Genomic DNA, 24,103 nt, shown 5'->3' with positions numbered 1-24,103 from the left:
GGTTCATGTCTTCCGCCTCCAGGCCCTGCAGAGACTCCTTTATAGTGCAGGTGGCTCAGCATGGAGCATATTGGCGCACGCCTTCCTCCACCGCCTGCGAAGGCTCCAATATGACCGGCAGCTCTTTTTTCTCCATCCGAGAGGTCTTCCGCAAGACCTCTCTGAGCTGCCAGTCTTCTACCAGGACCTCTTCCGGACCTGGAGGCTGGTTTCAGTGACCAGGTTCTTTGAGGCCACCAATGGGGTAGATCTCCTCGCGGAGCCCCTGCTACACAATCTCCATCTTCATGTGCAGGTGGCGGAGTCCCCCTTGGTGTGCCAGAGATTGGTCCTGGCAGGAGTCACCAAGATCGGAGACCTCCTGGACTACAACCTGGGAGGTTGGGTGGATCCCCAGGCACTTGGTCAGTGCATGGGGCTCTCCATCCTTAAGACCCCCCGGCGCGTACTCCAGGAGGTGGAGGCAGCCCTGCGTCTCGCGGCTTTGTTTTTCCTTGAGTGGGTTCTGTGAGAGAGTGCGCCCCGCCCGCCTCTCACTCCAGGCCTTCTGGATCTTTCCATCGGCCCCCTTCCCCGTGAGCCTTCCCAGCCTCCCGCTCCTTGAACCTTGAGCCGGCTGTGTGCTATGCAGCCGATTCGTTTCCAAACCACGCCAAGGGACCATCTCTAACCGCTCGTGCTGCACATGCTTCATTACCCCACCCTCGTATCCCACCCTGATACCAAGTAGCAGGACCTTTTACCAGCAGGGGAGGGTGGGGAACCCCAGTGGGCCAGTTTATATTCCATCTTAGTTCTGTGGCCTCCCAGGGATATCAGCCGGTGGCTCCTCCACAGAGCCATGAGCACGGGCGTGTACTTGGCATGGTTTACCTCTGTCCCTGAAGCCTGTCCCTTTTGTGGCATGAGGGAGACCCTGGCGCACATGTATCTTCAGTGCGCCAGGCTGCAGCCCCTTTTCCGGCTCCTCCAGAACCTCTTATTGAGGTTCTGGCTGCACTTCTCCCCGCACTTGTTTATTTATGCACACCCAATTCGAGGCCCCACTAAGTCACGGGACCACCTTGTCAACCTCCTCCTAGCCATGACCAAGGTGGCCATTCATAACACCAGGGAGGGGAGGTTGGCGGGAGCGAGGGGCCTGTGACTGTGGGGCTGTTTTTCGTTCTTTTATCCATTCATGTATCTGGACAGAGTGCCTCTGGGCAGCGTCCGCCAGCTCTCTCGACGCTTTCGAGGAGCAGTGGGCGCTGTCCGGGGTTCTCTGCTTGATGTCCCCTTCTGATTCCCTAGTTTTGGCCCTTTGACACTCACGCCTGTTCCTGTTATTGCCTCTGTTGTCCCCCAAACTCAGTTGGGTTCTGGGTTTAGTAGCTCCTCCCTAGGCTGGGGGAGGGGCTTTTTAGCACATCCCAGTTCTCAATAGGAACACTCTCCTGTAGCCATCTGGCCTGACCCTGTCACAGTTAATAAAGGTAAAAATTGGTAAAGCCTAAATTAGATGGACTTGTGACTCAGTTCCCCACCTTACAGTCCCAACCCTAAATAGAAAATACACCAAAATGATATCAAGTAACAAGTCAAAGGAATAAGGAAAATATGAAGGTTTTTGTGTCTTTTTCTTTATATTTACTATGGTAGTCTGCTTAAAGTAGAGAGTGAAAAGGACATAACTTGTAGAACCATCAACAAGGCATATTGGGCAGCATGCACACCCCTGCTCTATTTGCCTGCAGACATTACAAAATTTCAAACGTGCCCTAATCCACTGTTTTGTGGCTGCTCTACCCACATTGGTTATAAGGCATTTATTCTTGAAAATATTCCATTAGCCAATTATCTAAAGAGGATGGTGGAAAAAAGGAAACAGCCACAGGCTCCAGCAAATTATAATATTTCTACAAATCACTCACAGTTTAAACCACAAATGATTGCATTCATTAATACAGGCACTGCTGAAGATGCAGGTTAGATGGATTGGTCAGGTCCAAGGACTGGAGATGATGACTAGTCAAAACAATTACTCTATTGGGAGTGAGAAATAGCCCCAAGAGACTGAATCCTGGGACCCTAATTGATGCTGTTAGTCTTTATTCAAAAGAAGTAATTGGGACTATTCATGAGGGAAATTCAGCACTGGGCCAACACACCACTTAAATCCTATTTTTGATATCTTAACCGGGACTAAAGTGGTATATATGCCCTTATGCTGGGACTACAGGAATTACACAACATAAGAAAGGGCTGTAGGAACCTCTAACTTGGGTGAAGGAAACTTCCAAACAGAATGTACAGCTATTACAAAGCGGAGCAATGGGAAATGACAGCTGAGCCAATTGATGATTATTTAGTGCTGAGGAGCTCCAGTCCCGGACCAGGATCCCAATGTGCTAGGCTCTGTACAAACACCAAGTAAAAAGATTGATGAGTAATAATAAATGAAGGAGTGAAGCTGAATGGGCAGAGCCAGTCACTGACTTGTTGCTATTTAAAGGTATTTTATCATAATTAGTCATAGGGTTGTCCCAGTGCACTAGTACAATCAGGCAACAAACTGCACTTTCCTTTAGGGAGGAAAAGTTCCAGGCCGGTCCCAAACTATGTTTTCATTCCTTGAAGTTACAGGTAGCACACTTCACGCTGCCAGCACAACTGCTCATGGGGGCAACTCTTTGTGGCCATCTCCACAGGGGGACTTAGGATGGGGGGCACCATTCCCCTTTGTCTTTATAGGCATTCTAGGGGTCAGCGCAGTTCCCCTATGGAAGGAAAGGAATCATACAGCGGGGGGACCAGGCTGTGGGCTGCACCATGATTTCTCCCATCTTTTACTGGGGCTGTAAGTAGCAATAGATAGGGCAATAAAAGGATCAGCTGGGGAAACTGTGCTCGGAGGAACCCAACTGAACCTCGCCCCCCTTCCCCTCACTCATTCAGCCTCTGTGTCTTTCCCCTTTCAGTCGCCAGGATCCCATGGCGACCATCACTGAAGAAAACCATCCTCTCCAACCACCCCCCAAGTACCATAGCAACCCGCGCGTCAGCGCTGCTGGTGAGCCCCGGCAGGTTTCCGTCCTGCGCTGCCCCCGGGCTGGCGGGGCTGGGGGCGGGCAGGGCACCAGGGAAATCCGGGAGCCCAAACCCGGGGGCTGGGCCCCTCAATCCCGGGAGAGCCGGGTTTGTTAGCGGCTTCTGCAGGGAAGCCCCCCAAGGCCACGGCGTTGCATGTGCACCTAGAGGCCCCTTTGCCTGAGGCCCGAGAGACGCGGAGGCTAGTGCCAAGCCAGGCACCCGCCTGACACTTGAATAGAGGCAGGGAACTAGTCCAGGCGCCAAGGCGGCGCCAGGCGCGGCGCTGCTGTCCAAGGTACTGACAGAGCCCAATTCCTGGGGTCGGGGCGGGATTTTTTCCTCCCCGGAGCTAAGGGCAGGGTCTGGGGAAATGGGCGTCTGTGGCTGCAGGACTGCGGGGAGAGCCGGTTACTGATTTCTCGGACTCGAGCTCCTGGTGCTCTTGGAAAGCAGAGGTGGGGAGTAAACACCTTTGCCGGGGCAGGGGCATTCCCATTGCTTTGCAGAGCTGGGGCTCAGACAAAGAAAGGCAGCATCTGTTCTGCTGCTGCTGCTGCTGCCTGTTAGCTTAAGGGAAGGGAGGGAGGGGACTCGAGGTTGTTTGATCCTGGAGGGGGAAAAACTCACATGATCCATTTCCCACGTGACGTATTCCGGGGCTTGGAGAGAAGTGGGTGCCAGCAGCCCGCCCTGCAAACGTCATCCCTTTCTCCATCAAAGGAAAGAGGCACACTCAAATATCGTCCTCTCACCCAGATACATTTATATGTCCGGGCAACAGAGCAGCTAGCAACACGCAGTGTGGCTTCCACTATGACTGGTGCCTTCCCAGAGGTGCTTTCCAGTGGGATTCCTGAGAGAAAAGGGAACAGACGCTTGCCTCTGGGATTGTGACTGGGAACAGGTATGTGCATTGGTGAATAGTGGGTGTTGAACGATGTCATGATTCAAGGGGGGTAGTTCCCTTCCTTCGGGATAGAAATGAGGTTATTCTTTCCCATTGCTTTGTGCCTGAGAGTTTTGCCAGCCCTTCTTTCAAACCTCCCGTGGTTGTTAAGAAGAGGATTGATTCCCCGGGGCAGGAGCTAAACCGATTCTCCTGAAAGCAATCTACAGTTCCCTAGAATAAAGAAGAGGTTTTTTAAAAAAAAATCACCAGAAGCTATGAGGGGCTCCGCACTTTTGAAAATCAGGCCACTTATTTGTGTGCCTAAAGATGGCAGTTCTGCCTCTGCTTAAAATTCTGGTTAACGTCCTGCCTCCGGTTAAAATTCTTCAGCCCAACAGCTGCTTTCCTTCTTTTGTTTCTGTTTTAAAACGTGCTTTTGTATTTCCCTGTTACTGTCTCTCCTCTGCCTGAAAGGAACACATTGTTAGCTCTTTCCCTGTGATGGGACACTGGAGCTACTTGGGAACGCCTTGCAGAGCACGGAACCACCTTTGCATATCTGCAGACAGTAGAGTCAGCAAGTTTTGTTGCCTGCAATTCAATAAATCAGAAACATGTTCCCTAAAAAGTAATAGAATTCAGCCAGCTGGCTTTCAGCACTGTGAAAAGGAGTGAGGGTTCCACAGTGCTGTGAAGGGGGAAAATTGATTGTGCTGGTGTGTGAGGCAAGGTTGGAACAGTACTACTTCTTTCTGGCCAAGATTTTTTTAAAATGAGTGCCCAAATTCATGCTCTTAAGGTCTAAATAAGTGTCCATTTTTTCAAAAGAGTTGAGAACCACGCAGCTCCTACTGAGATGAATGAGACCTGCTGAGTGCATAACATTAAAAAATTCATTTATTTAGGTGCCTAAACATGGATTTAAGAGCCCAGCTGTTGGCCCCCATTTTAAACATCTTGGCCTTTAAGACCTTGAGCAAGACTTATGTGCCTCAGTTTCTCCACTTGAAAACAAGCACCCTACAGCTCCCATTCACCATCGTAAAGTAGGAATGGCTATTCCACAGAGGTGTGGAAGGGATGTAATACTTATTTGTAAAGCATTTTTAAGTTCTCTGATGCAAGGCCCCATAGAACTGCAAAAACTATTTTAATTTCTTAACTGTTAGAAAAGTAACTTCTAGTAAGAATGTATCAATCATTTCTAAAGTACATACACGTTTATAATTTTAAAAAAAGCCATGGAATAACAATAGGAAAATCACCAGTTAACATTTTGGTAACAACGATGCAAAAATGTACGTTAAAGTTAAAGGGCAAAATTTGCTGCCAGTGTAAATGGTCAGAGCTCTGTTGACCTCAATGGAATTTCATCCATTTACACCCTATAAGAAAATGTCAGTATTTCACTCTTTCCAAGTGTACAGAATTAAATCATACAGGATGCATTTTAATATTTAACACAGGATGCATGTGTTAATATTTGACCTAGCCGTTGCCACAGAGCATCAGATCAGTGGGCTATCCAGTTCAGTTTCATGTCTCTAACCATGAACAGTACCAGATGCTTCAGAGGAAGATGCAAGAAACCCTGCTATACGCAGCTACTGAAAATTTTCAAGACAGTTTTCTTTGAATCCCCAAAGAGACTTGGGCTTCAAAACCCTCCTCTAGACAAAGCCTTCCTCTTTTTCACTAACTAATGCTCTCTTGAAAACAACAGGCCTGATTACAATCTCACTTACACCAATATAACACCATTGCCTTGAGTGGGTTTACTCCTGATTTACACCTGTGTGTGTGAGATCAGCATTATGTCCAATTTATTGAATAAGTTAGACTTGTCCAGTTTTAGATTCAAAGACTGATGGTTCTGTTTGGTAGTTTTAGGACTGCTTTATTGTACTGTAATATTGTTATTAGCCCTACAAGCCAGAAAAATGAAAGCGATTCCTGAAAATTAACTTTAAAAATGCAAATGCAATTCAGGAACTAGTGAAGGGACCAGATGAATAATTGCTTGGCATATTGTCCTTCATACAAGTATAACACAAACACTTGACAGAATTAATAATATAGAGTCTTGCCTCTCCTCCATTGCACAGCACAGAGGGGAGTCAAAAGCAGGGCTTGGAAACAGCCAGTTAATTCCCTAGCGCCATACCACCACTTCTCTGAAACTACTTATTCTCCAGAATCTCAGCTTTTATTTTAAACATAAATAAGTCCTTAAGTATTATTGTTGCAAAGAAAACCCCAAAAATGTGACCCCTGTGTCACTAATGCACAGATGAGTCTACGCAGAGCATGGAATAATAGCCATGAGGGGTGTGAACTGCCCTGTTCATCTCAGAGAGGAGTTAATTCAGAGGTACACTAATGATTATTTAAGTGTCAACATGGTTAACCATTTCATTCTTCCTGTGAGAAAGGGGAATCGCAGGTCTGCACAATTTACTGGACTGACATCTCACTTGGGTGCCATAAATGGATGGTGTTTGAGAGAAAGCACCTCTTATTCCCCATCCTCCCCCAATCAAGAAGGGGTCCTGCCCAGAGAACCTAACTGAACGAATGGACACGCTGAAGCCCCACCAAGGGGGAACCAAGTGGTATGCCAAATTCTATGTTAAACCAGAGCAGATCAATGGTCAAAACAGTTTGTCAGGAAAAGTGGTTTCAATTAATTATTTTTTTGTAAAATTATAATAATATCAGTGAAAATTCCTGCAGAGAAAAAAATTCAAAACAAAAAAATTCATTTTGGAAAGTTAGTGTTGAGAAAAACTTCACAATTTCATTTTGGATATTATATAGGTTTTTTCCCCATTTTTATTATTTTTACATTACTTCATGACATATCAGTAGGCATATTATACAGTACCAATCTTATAATATGACCTAATAAATAGTTGAATATTCTGTTTTTATTTTTAAGTCATTAAGGGCAGCTGCTACTTAATACTGAGTGAAGCATCTTATCTTTTTCCTGTATCAAAGGGTCTCCTGTTTGATTTGTAATGAAAGAGTCTAACACTTTAACATATTATGCACTACTAATGTTACCGACATGTCATGAAATAATGTAAAAAGATAAAAAATGAAATGAAGTAAAACTAAAATAAAGTTCTAAATGAAATACTGAAATTTCAAAATTTTCTAAACAATTTTTTTCAAAACTGAATTTTTTTGTAAATTCCATATTGCAGAAAACTTTATAAGATATTTCTTTTCATTCCAATCTGGAGCAAAGACAAATTTTGTTGACATTTCCCATGAAGAACAAATTCCAAGTTTCTACCAGCTCTATTTTGAACATTTGCACAGTCTACTCTGAGTGGCATCCTATTTTGGCAACTCCCATTGGTAAAATTTATTTTGTGTGTCCCTGGTCAAAGAGCTTGATTCTGTTCTGATTTATATCACATAAATCTGGAGTAACTCCATTCAAGTCAATGAGTTACACTGATATGAGATTAGAAATGGCCTAGTGAGTTTTAGAAGTAATTTCCCCCTTTCATTTATTTTCCCCTCAGGAGCGGAGAATAGAATCCATAGTTTAACATATATACATTTATAATAAATGTATATATGTTAACGTGTCAAAATTTTCACCCATGAATATTTTCTTGGGCAAAAATCCAGCACTCGGCAATCTGCGTAGCTTCACCAGGGGCTGGGCTGATGCACAAGATGCAGGGCAGAGAAACTGACTGTCTCCAGCTGGGCAGCCGCTCCACATAACCTCACAGTGACTGCACTGGGCTCCATAGGAGCTTATGTAGCTCCCCATCCCGTGGAGGCTGGAGGATGAAGATCCTTACAGTACCAGTTCCTGCCCATGCCACAAAAAGGAGACCCCCTCCTCAAAAGAGCTGAGCTCTGTGCTGAGGGTGAGCAATCACACACAGCCCACCAATATCCACCCCCACCCTTGTTGGAGAGAACTGCACCTGTTCCACTGCATTTTGTACTCTCAGAGGTGTGGGGTGAGGGAGGGTGTATTTTGGTGCTGGGAGGTGTCACTGTTTCTTGGTGTGGTCTTTCTAGGGCTCTCAGCTTCTCCTAACTGACCCTCCTTAGTTTGTTCTCACTCAGATCAGTTACTGGATCCTCACCTCCAACTGACTCTATCAGCCCTTTAATTTTAGGGCTTGCAGTCTCTGGCTAGTTTTCTCAGAAGCAGCTTGAAGCAGAGCTATTACCCCTATGCTGTCTTAGACCTTTCTACTTCCCCTTTCCTCCCCTGTGCTCTCCCCTTTATAGCAGGTCTTGTTTTCGCCCTTGGTTGCAGCTGTGGGTGCCTGCCTGCATGCCTGGCAGCTCTGGCAGCTGCATGGGGGTGTGATGAAGCTGCTTGCTCGTAAACAGGAAAGACTCTCCTCCCCCATCTCTCTGTGTTCAGTATGGGGTTTGTAAACCCCATTGCAGAGGCCCGATTCTTCTTTCTACTGAAGCCACTTTATAGCCGTCTGGCAGTGGAAGGGAGTCGGAAAGTGCATGTAAATATGAATTACAGACACTATAAGGCTCCTTTTCACTGGCAGGACAATAAAGCAGCCCCAATGTAAATCAGAATCAGACTCCATTCATATATCTACAGCATGAAACAACAAAAATTGTCAGCCCACAGCATGATCTCTAACCACCCCCTACTCTCTTGTATATCATTCAGTTAACACAGGAAGTCCCTTCTGATGAGAGCTGGATGAATCATGGATTTTTCGGATTGGGGGCCAAGCTGAAAAATCTGTGGGGAAAAAAATACGGTTCAATTCAAACCAATTTTGAATCAATTGAAACAATTTTGGGGGACTCAAAACTTTGTTTTTCATTTAAATGCAACTGTTTTAAGGCAGGGGTCAGCAACCTATGGCACAACCCACTGGTGGTCTGGGGTTCCGGCTGCCGGCCCCTTAGCAGCCAGGGTCCTGGCTGCCGACCCTGCTCAGCCCGCTGCCAGCCTGGGATACCGGCCACCAGCCCCCTGCCAGCCTGGGTCCCGTCCAGCCACCCCGCTCAGCCCGCTGCTGGCCTGGGGTCGTGGCCACTAGCCCAGGGCTCTGTTCCTGGCCTCACCCTGGCGCTCTGCAGCCGCCCCCAACTGTGGGCCACTGGCCCCAGCCTGGAGCAGTGAGGAGTGCAGATGAGGCAAGAGGGGGCACAGCTCAGCACCCCCACCTTAAACATTGTTCCAGCACCACTGGGATATTTTTAAGTCCTGATTTGCTGCTTTACCACGCCACATGGGACAGTGCGCTGGGTTTGACGTTGTGCGTGCCGTCTGTCGCAATTTTTCCCCCTGCTGTGAGTTAAGCGGTACATTTGACAAAATGTCAGCTCCTAAGAAAGCAAAGTTAGATGTCCATTCATTTCAGCCTTTTTGGACAGACACATCTGGATTTTTTCAAAAGAAGGACCGTGCTGTTTGTGCTTTCTGTTGTGAAAGTGTTGTTTGTCACACATCAAGTGCTCGATGACATTTTGAAACGAAGCACGAGAAAACCTCGATCAAAAAGGCAGTAGCAGGATATGAGAAGCAAAGCAGTGTATTTAAATGCTTAAGTGTAAGTAAAAATCAAGCTACAGAAGGAAGTTACAAGATTGCACAGTGCACCTCAAAAAACGGAAAGCCGTTTACAGGTGGGGAATATATAAAAGAAGTTTTTCTCAACGGTTCGGAGGTTTTGTTCAATGATTTGCCAACTAAAGATACGACCGTATCTAGAATAAAGAAATGCCCATCTCTGCCAGAACAGTTGAGAGATGCATAAGCAAAATGGCAGAAAACATTAAGGAAAAGTAGATGACTGCATTAAAAGACACAGCAGTGTTTAGCGTTGCAGTTATGAGAGCGTGGATATAAATGACATTCCACATTTGGCAGCTGTTGCAAGATATTGTGCTTTCAATGAAAACCAAGAGCAACTTTGTTGCCTAAAACCCCTGCATGGCACAATAAAGGGGGAAGATATGGTGGAAAGTTTTGTAAACCATTTTGCAGAACGAGGACAACAGATAGTGCTCCTGCCATGGTCGGAAAACAGAAGGGATTTGTACAGTTACTTGAAGATCAAATTGGCCACCCAACAGTCAAATGTCACTGTATCATCCATCAAGAAAATCTGTCTGCTAAAATTTCTAATTCAGAGCTTAATAATGTGATGAATACAGTGGTGCGAATTGTGAATTTCCTTGTTGCTCGATCTGCTTTGACTCACAGACAGTTTCAAGCACTGCTAGAAGAGATGGACAGTGCTTATAACGACATCCCACTTCACAGCAACATTCGGTGGCTAAGTCGTGGCAAGGTTTTGGTGCACTTTGTAAACTGTTTTAATGCAATCAAGGCCTTTTTGTCAGAAAAAGCACAAAACTACCCCAAACTGGATGATGACAAATGGCTGTGTAAGCTCATGTTTCTTACTGACATCACCGCTCAGCTAAACGAACTCAACCTCTGTCTCCAGGGTGCAGGGCAAACGGTTCTGGATCTTTATGAAGCCTGGAAAGCATTTGTTGTGAAACTAGCAGTTTTTTCTTGGGATATTCGAACTTGAAGCTACCGAGAGAAATCATGGGGCCTCTGTTCTGACCTGCTGGACGTCCCTGCCAGTGAAATTTAACTGTTTGAAGAAAATTGTATTTGCAATGCTTTCAGCATTTGGATCCACATACCTGTGTGAACAGGTATTTTCACACGTGAAATCTGTCCTCTGTCCCTCTCAGAGACGGTTAACAACTGATCACTCAGAAGCCTGTGTGCAGCTTGAAGTATCCAAATACGTGCCAGACATTGGAAAACTCAGCAAGGAAAAGCAAGGGCAAGGATCACACTAAACTGATAAGATCTGCATTTTAATTTAATTTTAAATGAAGCTTCTTAAACATTTTTAAAACCTTATTTACTTTACATACAACAATAGTTTAGTTATATAATATAGACTTATAGAGCGAGACGTTCTAAAACATTAAAATGTATTACTGGCACGTGAAACATTAAATTAGAGTGAATAAATGAAGACTCGGCACACCACTTCTGAAAGGTTGCTGACCCTTGTTTTAAGGTGTTTTCCACCCTCTCTTGTGTGCATGTTTTTTTTTTTTAAATTAGCCACATTTGAAAACAAATGTCATTTTGAAATAAAAAGCCAAAATGAAACATTTCAACCTTTTCAAAACAATTTTTTCAGGATTTTTTTTTCTTGGCCAAAAGTATTCATTGAATTTGACTCCAATTTGCAAATAGTTTTGAAGCCTTGAAAAAATGTATTTTTCAGCAAAATTTCTATTTGCCAAAAAAATCCCCCAACTCCACTTCTAATGTCAATCTCCGATTCTGTTAAACAAAATGTTCAATAAATGTACTGAGATTGGCCACATTAAAAAAGAAGCTATCAGCTTTTTTCACAATTTGTAAATATGGGCAACAAAAATCCAGGTATTCAGCACATTTGATTAGTTTGAACTTAATTTCGTAAAGCTTTTGTAAAGTAAAGCTTCTTTTGAAAGAAATAAGTCATGTGGAGGTCTCATAAAGCCTGAAAATCATCTTATCATTTCTGGTGTTTGAAAAGCCAGTATTTTGAAATCGTCCACTTTGGATATTTGAATACCATAGCACGGCCAGGCAAATATTCTTCACATTCTCAAATGCCAAGGTATGAAGGGGGAAAAGGAAAAAAAGCCAACTATTCCACTCTCAAAAGATAGAACGCTTGGTGAAACGGGTCTTTAAATAGTACCACTAATGGATTGAAGGAGGAATCTTCATCAATGACCAATCACAATAAGTAAATAAAATATATGGGCCATAGACACTACCAAATTCTTGCAATAAGTATAATCATTATTATCACTTATGTAGTGCTGTCACATCCAATCACTTTATGGCCAGGATTTTCAAAAGTGACAAGTCATTTTGCCCAAAATAAAGAACCTTAAAGGGGCCCGATTTTCAGAGAGTGGGTGCTCACTTTCTTGATAATCTTGAAAATTTGTACTTATCCCTATAAGGCAAACAATGTAGCTGAGTGGAGTACCCCTGACCTGGAATACAGGTGAACTGGATTCTAGTCCCACCTCTGTCACTGTCATGCTGGGTGACCTTTGCCCCCTCAAAGCACTTTCCTATGCTAGAGGTTTCTCTATCTGTAAAATGGGGATCATGACACTGACCTTCTTTGTAAAGTGATGGCTCTAGGAGGTTGGTATTACTGTAAGGTGGTCTGTCTCCTGAATACCTGTGTGAGGGAGGTATTATTATGGGAACAGAAAGCTCCAAAGCCACAGAGTAGTTAGCCCCAAAACCAGGGTTAGAACACAAGAGTATGGAGCTTTGAGTCCTCTGCTTGTATTACATTGTCCTAGGGTGTAGATGGCCAAGGGACTCCAGTGTAAACATACATATAGTGGGAGTGGGATCCTCCTTTCAAATCCCAGAATAAACAGGAGCACTGTTCTGTCTCTCTCTAAGGGCTTTGGAGTGAGTGTATATGTCGCTTACAGTTTAAGGCCCTTGTATGCTGCCAAAGCAGACACTCAGAGTTTTGCCCATTGATATGCTGGCATTATTTGCTCATTGGTGTTGGTTCATCCTCTTTTATTTTTACAGTCAGGTCTTTTAACAGGCATCACATGACCTACTCCACTGCCCAGCCCCACGAAAACACACACATTCACAGAAGGGCCATGTTCCTCTCTGCTGACAGTTGCCTGTAAAGAAGAATTCTGCCACCTGGCTAAGACATTGCTCCTAGCGGCAAGATATGGCAGGAAGCAGTGCACCTCTTTGCAATGTGATTGGTTGTTCTCAGCATTTATATCCCATGAGTAATTGGGGTTAAAGAGATAAGACAAGATTAATGATGGAGAGAATCTTTAGCTCACCTTGGCCATTCCCAACTGCTCAGCAGAAAAATCCTGTTTAGGTTTATGCTACAGCGATAGCCCCGTGCAGCAAATATGCATAACAATATTACTGGACACAAGGTACATGTCCTTCTTTTATTAGACTTAGCCCGTACCTCCCACTCAAATTGTGATGGGACGTTTAAACTGTATTATAATGCTTAGCCAATAGGTGGCATTGTGTGAAGAATACTGCCGTGCATCTTCTTGAGCAACGGAGGCAGTCTGCATCTTTTGCCACAATAAAATTGTTATTGCTAGTGTCCATTTTGCCCTTGTCTTTGCGTGACTAACCTGACGTGGTATCAGAAGAAAACCAATAAAAATGGCAGTATTTCATCAAAATGTTAATGTTTTGGGAGCTTCCGCTTTGACAGACCATCAAACTGGCCTGACTGGACATTGATTTGCATGTTTTTGCATCGCAACTAAACTCCATGAGGGGATGTGGGAGGTGCAGGTTAATTCTCTCTATCATGGGCAGGGAAGCTGAATAGATCTTTAAATCCTTTGCCTTTGGAGAAGGAGCCCCAAGAACAATTACGCTGTGGTGCTGGCTAAGTTTGATGAGTATTCTGTACCACAGCATAATGTGATTTATGAGTGAGCATGTTTCTGCCATGCGCCACGGCTCAAGCACCCATGCAGATCAGCTGTTTTGCCACTGTGGCACATAGGGGAGGGCAGAGAGCAGCAAGTGGCAGGCGGGCGGGGGTCTCGGGGAGGGGGTGGAGCGGGAGCAGGAAGAGGTGGAGTGAGGGTGGGGCCTCAGGGGAAAGGCCAGAATAGGGATGGGACCTTGGGGCGGAGCAGGTGGAGCACCACTGGGGAAAAATAAAAGTCAGTACCTATGGATTTAAGCCTTCACAATGCAGTAGAAATGGCAAGACAAGGTGTTTGCAAACCAAAATAGAAACTAGTTGTTGTGTATTTGGTTGTCATGGTTTTTGTTGCTATGGCAACTGAGTTAGATTATTATGGGTTAGCTCAACCGGTTTCAACCGGCTGAGTGAGCTCTCTGTATATCTGTAAATAAAATGGAGGTTTTGGTTAGCTGTCTGCTCTTTGGCCTCAAGTGATTGCTTCCTACACCGGCTGCCCCAAGGATATAACACTGGCGACGAGGGTGGGATCCTGGTGCTGCTCCAGTAACAGAAGGAAGTAGAAGTCAAGGTAAAGACCAAACAAAGAAAAAAAGCTGCTTGTTTGCACTGACTGTGAAAGTGAAACTAAAAATCATGGCTACTCTGACCAGGCCCCTGGAGCCTTTTGATGAGAATACAGAGCAGTGGCATGTGTATACTGAGCGTTTTGAGCTTTTTGGTATTGCAAATGACATTACAGAAGCGAAGAAGGTGCCAATATTCTTAACTGTTGTAGGGGCTAAAACCTACTCTCTGCTAAGCAGCTTACTGCACCCTGTTAAGCCTGAGACTAAATCTTACAGTGACATTGTGGAAATCCTGGGGTCTCATTTCTCCCCAAAACCACTGGTAATTGCCGAAAGATATAGGTTCCACAAAAGAGACCAAAAGGAAGATGAAACAGTTGTACAATTTGTAGCCATTTTAAAAAAGCTAGCAGAACACTGTGAATTTAAAGAGATGTTAAATGATGCCCTGCGTGACAGATTAGTGTGTGGCCTCTGCAGTGAAGCTATACGGAAGCGCCTACTGACAGAGGCTCAGCTTACATTACAGAAGGCTGTTGATATTGCTGTCTCCATGGAACTGGCTACAAGGGAGGCACAATACATCGGTGCATCCCCTAGGGTGCAAAAAGTGTCACAAGAACTGACCCACAAAACGGTGCAGAGTCAAGAATGTTACCGCTGTGGTAAGCTGGGTCACCAGGCATCAGAATGCTGGTGTAAGGACCTGGTGTGTCGACACTGTGGCAAAAAGGGACACATTGAGTATGCCTGTAAACAAAAGAAAAAGAGGCCTGTGGTCTGGCCGACAAAAAGAGGAACCTTGCATACCCTAGAGCAGACCCAGAATGATCAAGGTGACACCTCCTCACAAGAGGAAGTGCCACTGCATGTTTTGTCTTTGGCAGCGGGCTCACATGAATACTGGGTAACCCCTTTATTGGAGGGCAAACCTATACGCATGGAACTAGACACCGGTGCAGCTGTCTCGCTGGTTCCTGAGACTGTGTATAAGGAAAAGCTACAGCATCTTCCGCTTAAGGCAACAAAAACTGTTCTGAAGACGTATACAGGTGAAGCTGTGCCCATGTTGGGCACTATTGATGTTAAGGTGGAGCTCAATGGACAGGCAGCTAAATTGCCACTGTTTGTGGTGAGAGGTGACTACCCAGCCTTAATGGGTAGGTCTTGGCTTGGGAAGATTCAACTGAACTGGGCAGAAGTGCACCGGATGACTAAAGAAGAAACCAGTCTAACCCCTATTCTAAGGAAACATGCTGCTGTTTTTGGAGATGATTTGGGAAGTATGAAGGGAATCACTGTGACATTGAACATTAAACCTGACAGTCCACCAAAATATCTGAAAGCCCGAACTGTGCCATATGCCATCAGGCCAAAAGTTGAAGCAGACCTGGAGCGCCTGGTCACCAATGGAATCCTAATACCAGTTACCCATAGCTCATGGGCCACTCCTATCGTTCCAATCGTGAAGAAAGATGGCTCTCTCCGGATTTGCGGTGATTTTAAAGTCACTGTCAACCCAGTGTTGTGTGCAGAGCAATACCCGCTTCCCCACATCGATGACCTCTTCGCAGGCCTGGCTGGGGGACAAAAGTTCAGTAAGATTGATCTGAGTCAAGCATATTTACAGATGCACGTCGATGAAAAGTCCCAAGAGCTGTTGACTATTGTGACTCATAAGGGGCTTTATCGATACTGTCGCCTACCCTTCGGAATAACATCTGCTCCCGCCCTGTTCCAGAGGGCTATGGACCAGATCTTGTGTGGCTTGTCAGGAGTTCAGTGCTATCTGGATGATATCCTGGTCACTGGAAGAAATGAAGAGGATCACTTAAAGAATTTAGAGGCTACCCTACAAAGACTGGAAGAGTATGGCCTACGAGTTCGCAAAGACAAGTGTGAATTCTTCAAGCCCTCTGTTGAATATTTGGGACACATCATTGATTCTGCAGGTCTTCATAAGGCCCCTGCAAAAGTTAAAGCTATTGTGGAGGCTCCCCCACCTCGAAATGTAAGCCAGCTGCGCTCGTTTCTAGGACTCCTGAACTATTATGGAAAGTTCATCTCACAGTTAGCCACATAGCTAAAACCACTTCATGAGTTCCTTGGGCAGAACAAGGCCTGGAAGTGGACTGAAGCCTGTGATGTTGCGTTTAACAAAGCTAAGGATGCATTGCTAAATTCTGAAGTTCTAACGCACTTTGATCCATCCTTACCACTGCAATTGGCCTGCGATGCCTCCCCTTATGGAGTGGGAGCAGTCGTGTCACATATTATGCCTTCAGGAGAAGAGAGACCTATTGCTTTTGCTTCACGCACTCTAAGCAAAGCAGAAACTAACTACGCCCAAATCGAACGTGAGGCATTAGGAATTGTTTTTGGAATTCGGAAGTTTCATCAGTACCTGTTTGGGCGAAAATTTACTCTTCTCACAGACCATCGACCTCTGACATCAATTTTTGGACCCTACACAGGCATTCCCCCATTAGCTGCTAGTCGTATGCAACGTTGGGCATTGTTACTTTCAGCACACACATATGAAATCAAATATCGGAAATCCACTCTGCACGGCAATGCAGATGGCCTCTCAAGGTTGCCTTTGCCGGTCAAACACCAAGATAGTGCCCAAAAGGAAATCTTCTACTTTGAACAGGTAGAGAATACACCCATCACTGCTACTCAGATAAAGAAGGCAACTCGCGTTGACCCAGTATTGTCCCACGTTATGGACCTGGTGATGCATGGAAAATCTCGACAAACCTCTCCGGTCTCATCCGACCTTGTTCCCTACATGTCCAAGCGGACGGAGTTATCGGTCCAATCTGGTTGTTTGTTGTGGGGGAGACGTGTCATTATTCCACCACCACTGAGATCACAGATGTTAGAACAGCTACATTCCGGTCACTGTGGAATAGTGCGCATGAAGGAAATTGCACAAAGCTATTTTTGGTGGCCTGGACTGGACAGCGCTATTGAAGAGAAGGCAAAAGCTTGTATGTCATGTCAGGGTGTGAGGAATGCACCCCAGTGGGCACCCCTACACCCATGGGACTGGCCTGAAAACCCGTGGCAACGTATTCACGTTGACTTTGCTGGCCCCCTTGAAGGAAGCATGTTCTTGGTGGCAATAGATGCCCATTCTAAATGGCCAGAAGTCTCTATAATGCAGTCCACTTCTGCAGAGAGTACTATCCAAAAATTACGAGGACTTTTTAGTCGTTTTGGTCTGCCAGAACAACTTGTGAGCGACAACGGACCGCAGTTCGTTTCTCAGGAGTTTCAAAATTTTATGAAGGCAAATGGGATACACCACATCACGTCAGCACCATATCATCCGTCCACCAACGGATTAGCTGAAAGATTTGTGCAGACAATGAAAAACGCTTTGAAATCAGCAAGGGGACAACACTCCATTCAAAAGCGTCTGGATACCTTTTTACTTTCCTACAGAAACACACCTCATGCTACGACCCACGCATCTCCGGCCTTTCTAATGATGGGACGACAGCTGCGCACTTGCTTTGATCTGCTGAAACCTTCTGAACCCCGACAAATTGTGCAACATCAGCAGCAATATCAAGTCATCAGACGGGCACCCAGAGCAAAAGACCGAACCTTTAGCCCGGGACAGCCAGTTTTGGCTCGGAATTATACTTCCAGAGCTAAATGGGTTCTGGCCACAGTCATCACTCAAACAGGACCTGTTTCCTACACAGTCCGGACTGCAGAGAATCTTACCTGGCGGCGACATGTAGATCAGCTGTTGCCAGGTCATGCCAGTCCTCAGGACCCATCTGCAGTTGAGGGGTCTGACTTCACCTCTTCTAGTGAGGGACCGAATCACGAGTCACCTGTTTCTGACTGTTCTCCTCCATTACTGCCGGCGGCTGAGATACCCCTTTGCCCAGCACGAGCTGATACCACCTCCTCACCTGTTCGTGCTGCGGACCCTGAGCCCCTAGTGCTTTCGGGTGCAATAACACCAGAAGTTCGCCGTAATCCACCTAGAGACAGAAGGCCTCCTCATCGGCTGGATCTTTAGCTAGGGCGAACCCACGGTTATGGGGCAAAATAATCCCCAGGGTTTAGCCGGGAATGGAGGCAGTCTACCCTCCTTCTCTAGTCTAGTGTGTGTTTTATTTAGGGGATGTTCTTATTAGGGGGGGAGGAATATGTTGTGTATTTGGTTGTCATGGTTTTTGTTGCTATGGCAACTGAGTTAGATTATTATGGGTTAGCTCAACCGGTTTCAACCGGCTGAGTGAGCTCTCTGTATATCTGTAAATAAAATGGAGGTTTTGGTTAGCTGTCTGCTCTCTGGCCTCAAGTGATTGCTTCCTACACCGGCTGCCCCAAGGATATAACACTAGTGGCCACCAGAAAGAAACCTAGTGGAAGTGACTTAGAAAAAGAGTCACATTAGCAAAAAGCAACTGTAATAAATCCTCAAGGCATTGTGGAGTTAGCCTTAGGCAAAATATAATACTCTTCAGACTAGATGCACAAGATGTGGGAAAGATCACAGTCCAAAAGGTGATTGCCCAACTAAAGGAGCCAAATACCATAAATGCACAAAAACTGACATTTTGCCACTGTCTGCCACACAAAGGCAATACGGAAAGTGACCCTGAAAGTCAAGAGCCATTTTTCCTGGCATCAGTCACGTGTAATGACACAGAGCCAGCCTGGAGGATGGAACTGAATATTTGTGGAAAGACTGTTCATCTTAAAATATATTGGAGTACAAATGTACATTGTAACAGGATTACAGGAGTTGTAATCAACTTCAACCCCTCACACAGCTGAAACTAGCAGATACTGTCCTAGATAGCCCTGGAGGTATTTTGAGCTGCATTTCCACAGAAACAACATACAAAAGACAAAAGCTTTAATTTTAATGTGAATGTGATTAGAGGACTGGAGGCTGACAGTCTCCTCAGTGGCAGTGTGGTTGCCATGATGAGTGAGAAAGGTGGAAGAAGTTGATGGAATATTTGGTGATATTGGACATTTAAAAGGAGAAATAATCTTAAGAGAAAATGCTTAGCCTTATAGTGTACATGTGCCACACAGAATTCCTATCTTGTTACTTCATAAAGTAGAAACTGAGTTAAAGAGAATGGAAAAGAATGGCATAATCGAGAAAATCTCTGCACCAAATGCATGGTGGGTACCAATGGTAACTGTAATAAAGAAAAATAGGAAAATATGAATCTGTGCGAATCTTAAAAGACTTAAAAGAGCAAAATATATCTTCTCAATACTAGAAGAACATCTTTTCTAAAGTGGCTGGAGCTACTGTATTCTCCATGCTGGATGCATCAGGTTGTTTCTGGCAAATTCCCTTACCCAAAGAGAGTGCTAGATTGATTACATTCATTAAACCAGTTGGGAGAATTTACCTTTAAAGATTACATTTTGGGATTACCAGTGCTCCTGAAATTTTTCAAAGAAAGATGTCCAAGCTGCTAAATAACATAAATAGGATTGTTGCTTATATGGGTGACATTTTAGTATATGGGTCATCAATGGAAGAACATGACAAATTCTCAGTGAAGTTCTGGATTTAATCAGTGAGTCTGAGCTCAAGTTAAATAAAGAAAAATGTGTTTTCCGCCTACACCAAACTGAATCTTTGGGACAAATAATAAACAAGGATGGAATTAGTCCTAACCCTGAGAAAGTAAAAGCAGTTACAGAACTGAATGCACCAACAAATGTAGCAGAACTAAGATGCATACTGGAGATGGTAAATTATCTTCACCAATACCTTACCACAGTGACTAAACCACTGAATGAACTAGTAAGGTCCAATACATCCAGGCCAGGGGAGCCAAATCAGGGGAATGCCTTCAAAAAGGTATGAGAAATTATCTCAGCTGCTCCTGTTTTAAAATTCTATGATGGAAACAAACTCACAATGGTCAGTGCTGAAGCCAGTAGCTATGGCCTCGGTGGTATCTTGTTGCAACTACATGGATCTGAGTGGAAGCCAGTTGCTCTCTGCTCTTGTACACTTACTGAAAAAAAAACCTGTGCAGAATGAAAAGGAGTGCCTGGCAAGTGTATGGGCATGTGAGAACTTCCACAGATATCTGTGTGGGTTGGGTTCCTTTACACTGATAGCCAACCATAAACCTCTTGTAACTCGTATCAACAGAAAAGATTCTGAGATGCCAATGTCTTTTGATTAAGCTAATGCAATTTAACTCAGTCATTGAATATATTCCTGGTACAAATCTGGTAATATCACACACATTGTCAACATCACACTCAAACGCCGATAGGCTAAAAGAAGAGGCAAAGGTTTACATTAGGGCTGTCGACTAATTGCAGTTAACTCATGCGATCAACTCAAAAAAATTAATCATGATTTTAAAAATTAATCATGATTAAATGCATGATTAAATATATTTTCAAATATATTAATTTCAGTTACAACACAGAATACAAAGTGTACAGTGCTCACTTTATATTATTTTTGTTACAAATATTTGCACTGTAAAAATGACCAACAAAATAAATAGTATTTTTCAATTCACCTCATACAAGAACCGTAGTGCAATCTCTTTATCATGAAAGCATAACTTACAAATGTAGATTTTTTTTATTACGTAACTGCTCTCAAATTCAAAACAATGTAAAACTTTAGAGCCTACAAATCCACTCAGTCCTACTTCTTGTTCAGCCAATCACTAAGAGAAACAAGTTTGTTTACATTTACAGGAGATAATGCTGCCCTCTTCTTGTTTACAATGTCACCTGAAAGTGAGAACAGACATTCGCATGGTACTCTGGTATCTGGCATTGCAAGATATTTACGTGCCAGATATGCTAAACAGTCATATGCCCCTTCGTGCTTCGGCCACCATTCCAGAGAACATGCGTCCATGCTGATGATGCTCATTAAAAAAATAATGCGCTATTACATTTGTGACTGAACTCCTGGGGGCAGAATTGTATGTCTCCTGCTCTGTGTTTTACCTGCATTCTGCCATATATTTCATGTTATAGCAGTCTCAGATGATGACCCAGCATGCTGTTCATTTTAAGAACACTTTCAGTGCAGATTTCACAAAACACAAAGAAGGTACCAACGTGAGATTTCTAAAAATAGCTACGGCACTTGACCCACGGTGTAAGAGAGGAACGAGGTGTGGAACATGCTTTCAGAAGTCTTAAAAGAGCAACACTCCGATGCGGAAACTACAGAACCCGAACTACCAAAAAAGAAAATCAACCTTTTGCTGGTGGCATCTGACTCAGATGATGAAAATGAACATGCATTGGTCTGCACTGCTTTGGATTGTATCGAGCAGACACCATCATCAGCATGGACGCATGTCCTCTGGAATGGTGGTTGAAGCATGAAGGGACATATGAATCTTTAGCACATCTGGCACGTAAATATCTTGGAATGCCAGCTACAACTGTGTCATGTGAACGCCTATTCTCACTTTCAGGTGACATTGTAAACAAGAAGAGGGCAGCATTATCTCCTGAAAATGTAAATAGACTTGTTTGTCTGAGTGACTGGCTGAACAAGAAGTAGCACTGAGTGGACTTGGAGGCTGTAAAGTTTTACATTGTTTTATTTTTGAATGCAGTTATTTTTTGTACATAATTTTACATTTGTAAGTTCAGCTTTCACGATAAAGAGATTGCACTACAGTACTTGTATTAGGTGAACTGAAAAATACTATTTCTTTTATTTTTACAGTGCAAATATTTATAATAAAAAATAAATATAAAGTGAGAACTGAACATTTTGTATTCTGTGTTATAATTGAAATCAATATATTTGAAAATGTGGAAGACATCCAAAAATATTTATATAAATGATATTCTATTATTGTTTAACAGCACAATTAATCACGCGATTAATCGCACAATTATTTTTTTTAATTGCATGATTAATCACGATTAATTTTTTTAGTCGCTTGACAGCCCTAGTTTACATGGATGGCTGTGGAAGCTTACAGAGCAGTGTCAGGTAGGAGACTATATCTGCTACAAAAAGCAACCTTGGCATATAAGCAGAAGCTTTTAGTTACATTTAAGCAGGATGTCCCAAGTACCTAACATTCTTTGCAGTGTTGTTGTAGCTGTGTCGGCTCCAGGATATTAGAGACAAGGTGGGTGAGGTAATATCTTTTATTGTACCAACTTCTGTTGATGAGAGACAAGTTTCTGAGCTTACACAGAGCTCTTCTGCAGGTCTGGGAAAGGGACTCATGGTATCACAGCTAAATACAAGGTTGAACAGCAGGGTTAGCATAAATAGTTAGCACAGATTCGAAGGGACAATTCAAGATGAAGCAGCCTGTTAACACCCTTGTAATTGTAGGACTAAAAGGGGGAGTTGTGGGTTACATATTATTGTAATAAGTCATAAATCATATTAAGACCATGATTTTTAGTGTCTAGCAAAGTTATGAATTTATGCTCCCAACCTACCCCACTGACCAGGACATACCAACTCAAAGCAGCACCAGACCCCCTGCCAGAACAATGGATGCAAACTCTGCAGACATATCTCCACTGCTACAGTGAGATATGTAGCCGTATCTACACAACACATTTCAAAATTCATGGGTCCTACACATGCCCATCACAACATGTAGTGTACCTCATCCAGTGCACTAAATGTCCCTATAACATCTACGTGGGTGAAACCTGACAATCACTATGCTCTCGAATGAACTCACGCAGGAAAATGATAAAAGACAAAAATACCACATCACCTGTGGGTGAACACTTTTTACAAAGTGATCACTCTATATCTGACCTATCAGTCCTCATCCTCAAAGGAAACCTGCACAACACTTTCAAAAGATGAGTCTGGGAGCTTAAATTCGTATTTTGCTAGAAACTAAAAAAATCACGGACTGAACAGAGACACTGGTTTTAAGGCTCATTACAACAATGTGTAACCCACTAACCCCCCTTTTTGTCTTCCAACTGATCCCTTAGAACAGTGGCTCTCAGCCTTAACAAATTACTGTACCCCTTTCAGAAGTCGGATTTTCTTGTGTACCCCCAAATTTCACCTCACTTAAAAACTACTTGTTTACAAAATCAGACATAAAAATACACAAGTGTCACAGCACACTGTTACTGAAAAATTGCAACCTCACTCTTTTTTACCACATAATTATAAAATAAATCAACTGGAATATAAATATTGTACTTACATTTCAGTGTATAGTGTATAAAGCAGTATAAACAGGTCACTGTCTATGAAATTTTCGTTTGTACTGACTTCACTAGTGCTATTTATCTAGTCTGTTGTAAGACTAGGTAAATATCTAGATAAGTTGATGTACCCCCTGGAAGACCTCGGAGTAGCCCCAGGGATACATATACCCCTGGTTGAGAACCACTGCCTTAGTATATGTGCCAACTACTTATCCCAAACTATCTGTTCAACATTGTATTTAGCTGTGTGACACTCTGAGTACTTTTCCGAGATCCGAGGAACAGCTCTGTGTAAGCTCAAAAGTTTGTCTCAGTCTCCAACAGAAGTTGGTCCATTAAAAGATACTACTTCACCCACTCTGTCTCTCCCAAGTATCTAAAGAATATTATGGCCATGGCAATACTATGGCCATGCTGTATGAGGATAATTAAATAAGTTCAATGGACTAAAGATTCAAGGTGATTGCACTGTCATCCCCAGTTCTTTGAGAGGAGAAATTCTAGACCTAAGCCATGAAGGATATCAAGGACCAACTAAATGCCATGAACAGGCCAATCAGTCAGTGTGATGGCCTGGAATCAGTAAGAACATGACAAAATATAGTATCCTTCTGTGAATATTGCAGAGCTAACACACCAGCACAATGCAAAGAGCCTTTAATGACAACACTTCTACCAGACAGATCCTGGAAGAGGCTAACAGCAGTTTTTCGTGAATTCAGAGGACATTACCTACTTGCAGTGGATTATTTTTTATATATTTTTAAATAATATATTTGAAAGATGCAATATGTCTCAGTATTATTGAGCAATTAAAGAGCACAGTAGCACATTTTGGTATTCCAGGACAACTAGTAACGGAC

The 24,103-nt window shown here is 43.7% G+C and overlaps 1 protein-coding gene across 1 annotated transcript in view; it reads left to right on the top strand.

Annotated features, from left to right (window-relative positions):
* The first annotated feature begins 3,833 nt into the window (after nucleotides 1-3,833).
* The window catches only part of GPR19 (G protein-coupled receptor 19), a 37,193-nt gene continuing 16,923 nt past the window's right edge, over nucleotides 3,834-24,103 (top strand). The window contains exon 1 of the mRNA XM_044995954.1: nucleotides 3,834-3,976. The gene's annotated coding sequence lies outside the window, so the exon portion shown is untranslated. The remainder of the gene's footprint in view (nucleotides 3,977-24,103) is intronic.

The sequence above is a fragment of the Mauremys mutica genome, chromosome 1, assembly GCF_020497125.1.
Source record: "Mauremys mutica isolate MM-2020 ecotype Southern chromosome 1, ASM2049712v1, whole genome shotgun sequence".
NCBI classification, from domain to species: Eukaryota; Metazoa; Chordata; order Testudines; family Geoemydidae; genus Mauremys; species Mauremys mutica.
The sequence above is the reverse complement of the archived record's forward strand: the minus strand, read 5'-3'. Positions and strand labels throughout refer to the sequence as shown.